This window comes from Arachis duranensis, chromosome 1 (genome assembly GCF_000817695.3).
Source record: "Arachis duranensis cultivar V14167 chromosome 1, aradu.V14167.gnm2.J7QH, whole genome shotgun sequence".
NCBI lineage: Eukaryota > Viridiplantae > Streptophyta > Magnoliopsida > Fabales > Fabaceae > Arachis > Arachis duranensis.
Window position 1 is genome coordinate 98,514,157 of NC_029772.3, and position 8,818 is coordinate 98,522,974.

Genomic DNA, 8,818 nt, shown 5'->3' on the forward strand with positions numbered 1-8,818 from the left:
ACTCTAAACGCAACAACTCTCGACTGCTCATAGCATCTTTGGCGACGACGGGATATAGCTTGACGAGCTACCACCTCAAGCTCCTCCTCCTCCTCTTCATTGATTTGTAGGTCGACCTGCTCCTCTTCCTCGGAGCTCGGATAGCTGCAGATGGTTTCATCGAAAGATACTTGCGGTTTCGCAGGCCTCACCATGGAACAAAAACTCTTCTAAAAAACACATGACGTTAGGAAGTTTTGTGTTTGGCCAGGAAAAAAAATTAGTGACAACGAGAGACAGAGAGACACGATTGGATATGATATCGTGGAGGGGCTGAAAAATTGCATCGTTGTTGTAACGCTTAACAACGTTCTTGGCCATGGAAACCTTCTTTTGTTCCCTGCAAGAACATCCACTATCCTTCTCCGTCTTCATCATTTCGTTCGTTAAATTTTCTAGGGGATTTAATCCATCTAAGAAATCACCAAGGAATTGCTCTGCAACCTGAAGAATATATACAACGCCTTACACGCGACAGCCATGGTGTACAGCAGAAGAGGCGCGACGAAAACAATGAACTAAGTTGCGATGGTTGTGTTGAGGATGGGCCTTGTCCGAGTCAGGTTTCTGTTTAGGTGTGTTGGTCCAGTTCACTTTCTAAAATAGCACCCCACCCCAGCGTTTTCTATCTCTTACCTCGGTTCACTGTGGTTGTGCCGGATCCACCGCATCTGTGCTCACGAATTCCTCTCCTTCTCCTGCGTTCTTCTTTTACATTATAAAAAAATTAATTTTCTTTTTTTAGCTATTCAATTATTGAATTATAATATGTTAATTTATTACTATTTTTATATGATTGTGATAAAATGAGCTACTATTTTTATGTTGATTTGTGGAGGAAATGGAAGAAGGGAGGAGAAGCGGGGGAGAGAAGGGATAATGGAAGAAGGAGGCGGGAGCGGGCTTTGGCAGTGGTGGCTCAGCGTGGTAATGGAAGAAGAAGAACAGAAACGCTGAAGAGAGGAGGAGGAAACGCTGAAGAGAGGAGGAGGAAGAAAACAGAGAAGAGGAAGAAGAGGACATTATGGTAAATGTGCATTTTTTTTACGACAAACGTCATTAAGGACCTACCTAATTACAAAATTATATTTTTGTACATGGACCTAATTACAAACTTTTAAAATATCACTACAACAAATATGGCCTTTAGCAACGCCAAATTTTGCAATACCTTAAAACCGATCTCGTAGATAGGTTTAAACGACGATTTTTTATAGTGTTACTGTTGAATTCAACTTTTTTATTATTTTATAGTAACAAATTAAAACCGTTCTCTTTGACTATTTTAAAGAATGGTTTTATAACCATTACCATGATTTGTATTTAAGCAACGGTTTTTTATCGTTGTTTAAATAATTGTACAAAGAAAACGCATAAAAACTGTTGCCAAAATGCTACACTTTAAAATCCTTCTATTAGATGGTTTTAGACAACAGTTTTTACAATGTTGTTGTTGAAGTTCAATTTTTCATTATGCTATAGTAATGAAATAAAATCGTTAATCTTTGACTATTTTAAAGAACGATTTTATAACCGTTACAACAATTGTTTATGAAACAAAAAATTTTTAATATTATTTAAATAATTATACAAATTAAACAATACTAATAAAATTAATTTCAGATAATTATATAAATTGAAAATTTTATTTAAGGAAAATTATTTTACCGAGGATAATTAATTAGAGTTTCATAAAAATTTAAGTTTAAATTAATTAGAATTTTATTATAATTTTTATTATATTTGAATGTTTCACATAATTTCAATAATTGAAAAATAAGAAAGAATTGTATAATTTAAGTTAAGTAACTTTTATTACGAATAATTTATGATTTAATTCGAGTTTTTTATTTTTAGAAAATAATATGTTAAGAATGATTAAATTGATTTTATAAATATTGAGTTTAAGCTATTTAAAATTCTTGCGTAATTTTATTATAATTGGTTATTTTATAAATTAGAATTAAAGTTCCGGTAATAGAAAAATAATGAAAAGTTATATCACTTAATTTGAATAATTAATATTTTAAATTTAAATTATATTTTATAAAATGTGATTAATATATTTAATTTTGGTCCCACTTATAGAATTAAAAGTGAGAGATCACACTTTATTCTCTCAAGCGTTCAAAAAAATGGAGAGGATCCATTTCCTATAACCCCATCCCTTTATAAGAAAACGCAGAGAAGAGAGAAAGAAGCTAAGCACCGTGGGAAAGAGAAAGGGAGAAGAGGTCGCCGGCGGGGGAAGGGGAGACCGCTACCGTCATTGCCACATGACGCGAGGAGGAGTGGGAGAGCTCGCACCGCACCTCCATCGTTGTTGACCCGTCGAAGCTAGCGCGAGGGAAGAGAAGGAAGGGGCGCTGTCTCGCGCCGTCACCGTCGCGTCTCTCTACCGTCGCCACAGAGACCGCCATCATCGTTGATTCGTGCTTGCCAGAGGAAGCCGCTGTCGCCACTGTGATGCGTGCGAGAGAAGGAAAGTCATGCGTTGTTTCCATCGCCTTTTCTGCTCGGGGTTGTGGTCGCCGATTGGTTTCATTGCTGCTGAAGAAGAAGACGCATCCGAGACCAGGGGGAGTGACGCGCGAAGGAGGCTGTAATGGAGAAGTAGGACACGCTGTCTCATCGTTGCCACTGCCATTGTTTCCATCACCGTCATGCTTCATGATCACCATAGGTTACTCTGCTATTGCTGTTCTATTCTGTTTTTTCCTAATAGCATTGAGTTATGTTCTATTGTCATTATTTGATTTGGTAATTAGTTCTCTGAAAATGTTGTTCTGGTTTTGTTTTGATTTTAATATTAATTTTATATTGCTTTAGAATAATGCAGTGTGAGTTTGATTTGGAATTGGTTCTCTGGAAATTTTAATTTGATTTTAATATTGATTTGGTATAGTACTATTCTAATTTTGATTTGGTAATTGGTTATCAGAACATGTTGTTCTAATTTTTTGTTGTTTTTAATATTGATTTTGGTCAATGCTCTGTTTTAGTCATTGATTTAAAATAGAAAAATATTACCACAATTATTTTGAGTCACTTTGAACTGTTCAATGCAAATAAGTTTGTTTTGTTGTTAATATTTGGATGTCATAAATAAGAAAAGTGTTTTGGTTCACTAAGTATAGTGAATTTGTCTAGTAGATAGGTTGAAGGTGCTTTTGTTACGTGGTAACTAGTGTCTTTGATCGGTTTTGTTTGATTTATAGGTGATAATGCTAGTGTGTAGTCATAGAAGTGATAGTAACATTAGTATTAGAGTTATGATTATGAATTGCTTATATTTTTATTCTTTATTGCTGTTGTAGTTTGTCTCTTTAAAATAAAAAAAGGAAATCAAATAGTGCGTCTCTCTGTAGCTGTCACTATCTTAGACATTGAGCTACACTACAGGTAAAGAGCAATTGGATGAAAATAAAGGAGATAATATAGAGGAGCAAGACAAGGATTATATTAATCCAACTGAGGCTACGGTCATAGACAATACTGTGAAAGATAAATTTTTGGTTTTCTTAAAATCATTTATGACATCATTTCTCTTTAAATTTACTGCTGTGAAAATTTTATATATGATGACTTCTTTGTATAATAGGGATATATTTTAATAAATAATTTATTGGATCTATTAATTGGTAGGGGCGGCAGGGTGGGTTGAAAAAGAGTGTTTGTTGGTGAGCATGATGATGAAAATGGTTGTATTAAATTTTGTTCTATTGCCATTATTTGATTTGGTAATTAGTTCTCTAAAAATGTTGTTCTAGTTTTGTTTTTATTTTAATATTAATTTTATATTGATTTAGTATAATGCTGTGTGATTTTGATTTGGAATTGGTTCTCTGGAAATGCTATTTTGATTTTAATATTGATTTAGTATAGTGCTATTCTAATTTTGATTTGATAATTAGTTATCTGAACATGTTCTGATTTTGTGTTGTTTTTAATATTAATTTTGGTTAATGTTCTGTTTTGGTCATTGATTTAAAATAGAAAAATATTACCACAATTATTTTGTGTTTCTTTGAACTATTCAATGCAAATAAGTTTGATTTTGTTGTTAATTTTTAGATGTCATAAATCAGAAAAGTGTTTTGGTTCACTAAGTATAGTGAATTTGTCTATTTGTGCCAGTAGATAGGTTGAAGGTGCTTTTGTTACGTGGTAACTAGTGTCTTTAGTGGGTTTTGTTTGATTTATAGGTGCTAATGCTAGTGTGTAGTCATGGAAGTGATAATAATATTAATATTAGAGTTATGGTTATGAATTGCTTATATTTTTTATTCGTTGTTGCTGTTATAGTTTGTCTCTTTAAAACCAAAAAAAGGAAATCAAATAGTGCGTCTCTCTGTAACTGCCACTATCTTAGACATTAAGCTACACTCTAGATAAAGAGCAATTGGATGAGAATGAAAGAGATAATATAGAGGAGCAGGATAAAGATTATATTAATCTAACTGAGGCTGAGGTCATAGACAATACTGTGAAAGGTAAATTTTTGGTCTCCTTAAAAATATTTTATGACATCATTTTTCTTTAAATTTATTGTTCTTAAAGATTTATATATAATGACTTATTTGTATAATAGAGATATATTTTAATAAATAATTTATTAGATTTATTAATTGGTGGGGGCGGCAGGATGGGTTGAAAAAGAGTGTTTGTTGGTGAACATAATGATTAAAATGGTTGTGTGGAAGGACATGGCTTTTTGTTATTTTCATTAATAAGCACGAATAATTTACTTAAATTGATTAATTTGAGTTAGGCTTTCAATAAAATCAAGACTCAAGTTAAATAGCAAAACCCGAACAAGAAAATCAAGACTCGAATGTTAAAATAGTTAGTTTTCTTATAGCAGTTGTGAGAGTTTGTGACTTTTACTTAGTGCACTAGACTATAAATAACTCTCTCTATGTAATTGAGGTGTAAGTGCTATCATTTTTAAATAATAGTTCAGTTTACTTTCACTACAAGCTACTTATTTTTCTAGCTTCTGCATCTTTTCTATGTAGTCCTAGTTCATTCCTTCTTCTTTCTTTTTTAAAAAAGTTTTTAGTTATTTGTCATTCATTGAATTAAGAGAGAAAACTTTTACAAATGAGGCCGATATCAATTTAAGCAAAATAGATATTACTCATAACTTATTATAATATTTTTAAATTTTCTTTATTTCAATTTCACACTTCAGTTGATATAAAATTATTATGTTTGCGTAGTTGCATATGGTGGGCTAGTTCCCCACACACGCACAAATTCACACTTTATAGTTCACGTATATATATTGCTGCATATGATGGGCTATTTTCACATTACAATTTATATTTTATCAAATGATAAATCTGTCACTGAAATGAGATGAATATCTGAATAGAATCTGTACTCATTAATTATACAAGAAAAGGTACATGCACATACTATGATATGATATAAAAAAAGGATCTTTCTGACTCTTTTTACACTTTGACTTTAATTTTAGAAGCAGATTCTAGTTTCCTACGCAGCTAGAATAAATCATTAGCAATAGTGAAATTATGAAATTTTATTCATTTGACTAAATGGATGAAGTTGTTTTTTTTTCAATTAAATATATATAAATCAATAAGAGAGGGATGGTATATAATGCTAAAAATATTAATGTTTTAGTCTCTTTGAATATATTATGATCATTTTAATTAGTCTTTTTGTATACAGACAACAGTGAAAAAACACGAGGACTTACACAATGCTTGAAGATTCATGCAGGACAGTTGGAAGATAGAAAAAAAATTACTTTAGATATTGAAGAAGGGGTAATTAGTCTTATTGATGAAGCTGTAAACAACTTGAGTAAATTTTTTGGCACAGTAGCAAGAAATTCAGATTTTTGTCCATTAATTTATACAAACTGAAAGGGGACTAAAGATAAAGAAGCTATTTGGAAATGTGTTCAAGTGAGAATATTAGTATTATTTCTTTTAGAAACTTAAGGAAATGTACACATTTTATTCTTACTAGCAAATAATATAATGTGATTGTGGATCTTACAACAATTTTTGTAAGTCAAATTTGATGAAAAATGTTCAATTATTTTTCTCTAGTGACATGATTTAAATAGTTTAAATTATTTATTGATACTAAATAATAATAAAAAATTAAAATTAAAACCGTTGCCAAAAAATGACACCAATGGTAATGCTTTAAAATCGTTGTCTTAGACGACTATAAAATGGCAATGGTATTAAAACCGTTGCCAAAAAATGACACCAACAGTAACGCTTTAAAATCGATAGCTTTGTGAATAATAAAACTACAACATTTTAAAACCGTTGCCTATTCAGTTATGGTTTTAAATCATTGGATCATGAAAGAGAACGGTTTAAATCCGTTGCTTATCGAGTAACAGTTCGAAACCGTTGTTTAAAATTTTCTTTCAAAACCGTTGCCTATACTAGTAACTTTGGCAAAAAAAAATTTTTGTTACCGTTGCTTTAGGTAAACAACCGTTGCCTTTGAACATTGGCAACGGCCGCATATACCACAGGTCAAAAACCGTTGTCGAAGCGTTGCCTAAAGTTTTAAGAACGGTTTTTCAATCTACGGCAACGTTTTTTTACCGTTGCGAAAACCCTTATTTATTGTAGTGTATATAGATCAATTTGTAATTTCAGTAACAATATAGGGACCAACTGTATAATTTAACTAATAAATTAGTATATTCTGGTTTAAATTCTAAATCAAAAATAATAATAATTTATTTAATTTACCATTTATGACTAATTGATATCCAAATAAAATAATATCTTTTTTTTTAGTCTTATTTAATTATTCTAAATCAAAAATAATAATGACTTGTTCAATTTATTATTTATGACAATAATTAAAATCATCGTTATATAAATTATTTAATATAAAATAATTTAATTTGTGATTATAATTAATATATATATATATATATATTTTGTCTATAAATAAATTAAAAAATAATAATTTTCAAACAAAAAGATACAAACAAAAAAGAAAAAGATAACATAGATAAATATCGAATACAAAAGGAATAACGCACGTTTACATAAACGTAATTTAGTTGGACTTGGTGTAAAAATAATATTTGGCTGCTTAGTATTTTCGTTCTATAATTTATATATATAACAAGTGTATTAACCGATGTACGTGATAAAATTGAAATTATAATTTTAAATTATTCTATTAAAATTAATTTAAATTGTAATAATTTAATTAATAAATAAATAATATGATGTGCATTGTTCGTATTTTTTTAAATATAGTATTAAATGTATTAACTCGAATGTAGCTATTAAATATATAAAAATTATGTTTGAATTATAAATTCTCTAAATGAAATTATCTCGTTTAAAATATTTAAATTATGATTTCAATCATAAATTATAATTATAATTTAAACAAATTTCTTTGATATAATATTACATTTTTTTTCCACCTTACTATTAATATATTGATATTACAAGTCAGTTTACTGAATCTTGATTGAAAAAAAAATAGTTACGTATTTCTATCATTTAATTTATTTAATACACCATGTGCTAACACTAACGGTATTTTTTTAAAAAAAATATATTGATAAAAATAAATATAATATAATTACAAATATAACATAAATAAATAAAATATATAATAAATGTGACACCAATATGTTTACCAATATCTTTGTTAAATTTTATAAATTAGAGAATAAATTATGTATTCGGTTGTTTGGTGATCATATAGATGATCAAGTAATTAGATTGTAAATTGATTTCATAGTGTACATCTTATTTTTTTTCTCATTTTTGAATGAAACCGAGAATTAAAAGAGTAAATAGTAATACATAAAGAAAAAAAATTTGCATTGATTTCTCAATCTCAAAATTTGAGAAGATATAGACCTTCTTTTCTACCAATTCATTCTAAAATATTTTTGTCAAATAATTATTGATTGAACAATGAATTTTATCTTACTTCAAAATAAATTAAATATAAAAGCTATTAACATTTACAAAACTATTAAAAAGAATTATCTTTAACTTGTAAAATAGTGTATTTATAAAATTAACTTAAGATATGAAACTACAAATACTTATAAGAATTTAATTTTGATGCATTGACACTGTAAAGTAGTTTTACACGTGCATCCAATTACATAATGACACATCAATAAAAATAAATACCTTTCACATTAACCGCGTGAATAGTCATCCAAAAGAACGGATGTGATTGCACAACTGTGTAAAATGCTTTACACTGTCAGTGCATCAAAATTAAACTCTATTTATAAATTGAACTTAGTATTATTTGAAAAAATTTAGTAAATAAATCAACTAATTTTATCATCTATTAGAACTATTTCTATGTAAGTTATCTTGCTCTTGTTAAACTTGGATGAAACTTTCTATAACTTTATAATTCTTGTCTTTATTTTCCATACTTTCTCTTTGTATAATCTATTATAGGTGATATTATTGATAGAATCATAGTTAATAGTCATTAGGTATGAAAAAAAATAGAATAAAGACTATATCAAAATTATAAATTTTTTAAATGATAAATATGAAAGAAAATTTAGTATTACTTATTATATATACTAATAATATGTCAATAGTTTTAAAAATATACTAATAATACTAATAATTTAAAGGTAATTGTACTACAATTATAATAAATTTAGTTATTACTCTAAATAAATAAATAAAATAATATATTTAAAAACTAAAGAAAAAAAGATTAGCGGTAATTATGTTTAGAATATTCTCATATTTTTTTTGCTTGCCATTCTTTC